Here is a 5,626-nt window from a genome sequence, read left to right as displayed (position 1 = left end):
CTTTCCCTAAAACCTAGAAAGACATTGAAGGGGCCAGGACACAGACAAATCTACCTACCGAAAATTTCACCTTCCTCTCATGACTATGAATTAATATCATCTTGAACTCATTGTTGTGGACTTAGAAAAGTTTAGCTGCATTATTTTCCAAGAGATCCCTCCATTTCTTATCAATAATTCTTTCACAAAACTTCCCACTTGTTTTTCACGCATGCTCAGGTTGGAGTGAGTCCTGGTAGTTAGATTTCACTTCACATAGACAGAGGCGGAAGTGTATGATTTGGACAAAACACAAGGGCAGTATATTCATATACAGTTTCTAATTTGGAGTTGTTTCTAGGGGTGCTTATTTTATCCACCATTTTAATTGAGTGCCTATTATTGATACAACAATGAAGGGTAAATCCTAACAACTTTCTGTTATCTCTTTCCTGAAATGGCATAACTTATGTATGATTTTTTTTTTATTTCAAAATGAAAATATTTTTGGTTACTTGAACTTAACAAAATTCTACTGTGAGTCAGGAAAAAGATGGACAGTAAATGAAAATATTGGGATCTACTTAAAGTAAAAAAAATGTATTTAATTATAAAGGTACTTGTTAAAGGATCAAGTAAAACTGACCTATGAAAAAGAAAAGGAGAAATGAGGTTTTCAAAAAAAGGAGGGATGGTAAAATGAAGACTTAAGACCGTAGATATAAGACCCGTAATAAAAATATTAACTTCCTTTTATTACCCACTTGGAATGCACCAGGCACTCCGCCAGGCTTGTGAATACAGTATTTCCAGTGTTTGTAACAACCATTATTATTAATAAGCTCTGTTATTTTCCTTTTCATGAACCGGTGGAGTTAATGAAAGGTTCGGCGTCTTGCTCATGGCTAAGTAGAGTGCTGACTGAGATGAACATTTTCCTTTTCCAGTGCCATTTTCTCTCCATGCATGGTGGTACGCATGCGAGAGTGGGAAAGCAAGAGACAAAGATTTCCTCACATAGTAATCCAAATGCAAGAGCAGGGAAGAAGGGAAGAGGAACAGCAGTAAGAGCAGAGTTGAGTTTTATGTCAGTGTCAGTTTAGTATCCTAACAATTTATGATTTGAAAGATAAGTAATGCCATATGGCATCTAGCTAACTTGATACTTGACCACGTAATTTACCAAATGCTTCTTATACAAACGAAAACCTAGATTTCCTTGAAGATAGTATGATAAAGCCAAAGTACAAAGCCTGAAAGTCACACATCATGCATTGCCGATGATACAAGTTTGCTTTAATCAGTCTGGAAAATATTTTGCTTGACCTACTAAAGCTGGAGAGGAATCACATGATAAAATCCAGATGTTCATTCTTAGATAACCTCAACTTTGCACCAGCCACATGGACAGGACTATTTATTGGAGCACTATTTTTATATAAAGAAAGTTACATCTAGAAATACTATATACAAATAATATGTTTATATATTCATTTAGTTTATTCTACTGCATATATATGTGTATGTGTATGGATCATATATATGTATATGTGTGTGGATTTAGATGCATGTGTGTTTCAATACAGAGATAAATGTCAAAACTAAATTGAATCATGAAAGGATTTATTAGTATTACTCTAACTATGTAAAGGTTAAACCCAGAAAAAAAGTAAATAATACATTAATTAGTGATGTTCACACTTACGTGATAAAATTATAAACAAATGGTAGAGAATGATTAATAGCACACTGAGGATTAGTGATTATCACAAAGAGAGGACAGGAAATCAAAGTCTGTGTGAAGGGGCACAGAGGAAACTTTAAAAAGAAGAGTTTATGAAAGGTGTATGTTATATTCAAAGAGACCTCAGAATTCATGGGAAAATGTCATTTTTCTTACACCTTTAGAAATATTCTTTCTTTGTACATAAAATCATAGGCACATTTGCAAGAGAATAATTATAAAGAGAACATAATTGCTACAGGCATTTAGAAATTACCAAGGAATGAATTATCTGCTCATTATTACAAATTACAAGCTGGTTGGGGCCTACCCCATAGGGCAGTGATTGAACAAGCCAGATCCTACATGGCTTACTGCCTTTCAGTGTGAGTCCTGGCCCCAGCAGCTCAAAAACATGCCAGGAACATATGTAGGCATGCCCCAAATCTGACAGAATGGAAAAATGGAAGAGAAGGGATTGCAGTATGACCATGATCCATGGGGGTTGTTTTATTACTTCCCCTTTTTCTCTGTCTCTCTCTAGTGAGCACACATACCTGCTGACAATAAAAAGAAATATGAATTTATTTTGGTGCAGACAACTTTTAAAGCACATGAAGTTTTTATAATAAACATTTTCCATGAACTTTGTTTTTTTTAGCTGCACAGTCTTATCTAGCCTTTGAATGCACACTTTGTTATAGCATTGTATAAACAAACAATAAAGCAGTATTTGGAAATATTAGAGACATTTAAATGATATCTTTAAGGAATAACCACAGTCCTCTGAACAAGTGCTTTATCAATTCCTTACACCTTTTTTATGAAAGGTGTATGTTATATTCAAAGAGACCTCAGAATTCATGGGAAAATGTCATTTTTCTTACACCTTTAGAAATATTCTTTCTTTGTACATAAAATCATAGGCACATTTGCAAGAGAATAATTATAAAGAGAACATAATTGCTACAGGCATTTAGAAATTACCAAGGAATGAATTATCTGCTCATTATTACAAATTACAAGCTGGTTGGGGCCTACCCCATAGGGCAGTGATTGAACAAGCCAGATCCTACATGGCTTACTGCCTTTCAGTGTGAGTCCTGGCCCCAGCAGCTCAAAAACATGCCAGGAACATATGTAGGCATGCCCCAAATCTGACAGAATGGAAAAATGGAAGAGAAGGGATTGCAGTATGACCATGATCCATGGGGGTTGTTTTATTACTTCCCCTTTTTCTCTGTCTCTCTCTAGTGAGCACACATACCTGCTGACAATAAAAAGAAATATGAATTTATTTTGGTGCAGACAACTTTTAAAGCACATGAAGTTTTTATAATAAACATTTTCCATGAACTTTGTTTTTTTTAGCTGCACAGTCTTATCTAGCCTTTGAATGCACACTTTGTTATAGCATTGTATAAACAAACAATAAAGCAGTATTTGGAAATATTAGAGACATTTAAATGATATCTTTAAGGAATAACCACAGTCCTCTGAACAAGTGCTTTATCAATTCCTTACACCTTTAGACATATTCTTTCTCTGCACACAAAATCGTATGTACACATTTGCAAGAGAATAATTAGAAAGAGAACATAATTGCTATAGGCATTTGGAAATTATAAAGAAAGGAATTCTCTGCTCATTATTCACTACACTATTTCTGGCAGGGTGGTTTGATCTTGTTAACCTCCTTCATCTTGTGCACACCATCCACAAGAAAGATAACAAGTGTGAGATGATTTGGAGTAATGAAGCATCACTCTCTGCATGCTACCCATCACAGAGACACATGTACAACATCAATATCAGTAGCTACTGAGAAGGGGAAGGGCAGGTTCTTATCTGCCACTGCAAGTGGATTTACAAGCAGAACCAGTCTTATAACATTAGCCTATTTGAATACGAAATTTTACTCTTTGTGATAAGATTCTTTTTTAGAAACAGATGGATGATAACTGCTAATATTCACATCGTATGCTTTTATTATTACTATTGCCATTGATGTTACTATTTAGTGGATTTTAGTATTTAATTTCAGGAAAGACTTTCTAGAGCAAAGTATTCCAATTATAAAACATCTTACTCAAAGTATAGGAAGAGGGTCTTAGCATCTTCATATCATCAATAGTCCCCATACCCCAAATATTTTTAAAAGGTTGTAAAAGGTCTTGAAAATCTATCTTACTCCAAAATCCATGACTGACTTAGCTATTTAAGGTCTTGGATTAAATGTTACCTACTCAGCCTTTCCTATTTTATCTGTAATTGCAAACCACTTTTTTCTTTCCCAAAACACACACTTCTATATTCTGGGTTCTTTGCTTTTGTCCTATTTAAAATACCAGGTGGATAAGCGTTCCTTTTTGGAATAATGAAAATGTTCAAAAATTAATTGTGATGATGGATTCCCAATGCTATGGGTATACCAAAAGCCATAGGATTGTATACTTTTCATTTTTATTTGTTTCTTTCATGAGACAGAGACAAACACCTTCAATAGAGTCTCATGTTATGATCCCCTCTCCCACAAACTTCCCTGCCAGCCAGAATCTCAGGTTAATGTGCACACACACCTAGTGTACACAAGTTGACCCCAGATTCAAGCTTGATCTTCTGTATGACTTCCAGCATTGCAGAACATTGAGTTATTGCTGTGCCACTATGGTTGAGGCCTTTTAAATGGGTGAGTTGCATAGTATGTGAATTACGTCTTAAGCTGTTTAAAGAAATTTGAGAAGCAGCAAATCTTTCCAAATTCTAAGTTCTGAAGATTGAAGGGGAGCTTTCATTCTCACACTAAAGCTTTGGAACTTTTAAAAGCTAATAGCAACTTAGAGCAACATTAGTGGAAGTAAGATATAGTCCAAAGATGGTAGATGATTAAAACATACATTCTGAATGACTATTGAATTCTTCTCAGGTAGAATTCATGTACATAGTAATCATGAAATGCAGGAAAATTAAAATGTGAAATATAGGCAAGGTAATGAAGACAGGATATAACAGACATTCTGAGTCAAGAGGGTAACAATGTAATAATATAGTGAGTAAATGAATGAATTCATTATGTAAATGATCTCCTGCACTGCACTTAAGAGATAATAATAATAACATATAACTCCTAGCACAACAGTAATCAACACCAGTGTTTCCCAGAGTTAAAATTGCATGTGATCTATTGAAAATGGAGCCTTCTTTTTGACATTCATTAGCCCAGTGTTATCAAAGGAAATGAAGCATATCTATCACCAGAAATATCAGTCAAGCTAGATTATATACTCTAAAGCTAGGTCTTGAATTATGGCACAGTACTTTGAATACCTTCACTTCAAATCAACTCCTTTTTAATACTTCAAATGATTTCATACAATTTCTCTGCCTTTTATTTCTTCTTTCTTTGCTCATCATTTTCTATAATTTCATTATGGCCTTAATCACTGAATACATTAAAGAATGTAGTTAAAAATTAAATTTCATTAGATTTAATTTTTTAGACTTTACATGTCAATTATGTGACTGATATCAAATAGAGGATTTCACAAGTGCAAATTAGAAGAAAAATCATGCTTACATTTAGTCAAAATATTTGTTTGAAATGTACAGCATTCCTCACTAATGTACATGTTTGCAAAGAATAATTAGATAAGCTGCTTCAGATGGGAAAAAAGATTCTGATGGAGTGAGATCGCAAAAATATGATCATCAGCAAAATAAGAGAAATCTGAAACTCTGAGAGCCACCTAGATGCTTCTGTATGTGAAAGGATGGAGAGTGATTATTTCATGATAGAAGAAGCAAGGTGGAGTAACCAAGTGGATGAGGAGGGCATGCAAATATTAGCCTAAGACTTTAGGGGGAACACTAAATACATTGCAAGATAGTTATTTCCTGTAACCCTTCAAACATTCAGCCACCAGA

Source organism: Tupaia chinensis, unplaced genomic scaffold, assembly GCF_000334495.1.
Source record: "Tupaia chinensis unplaced genomic scaffold, TupChi_1.0 Scaffold145407_1, whole genome shotgun sequence".
NCBI lineage: Eukaryota > Metazoa > Chordata > Mammalia > Scandentia > Tupaiidae > Tupaia > Tupaia belangeri.
The sequence above is the reverse complement of the archived record's forward strand: the minus strand, read 5'-3'. Positions refer to the sequence as shown.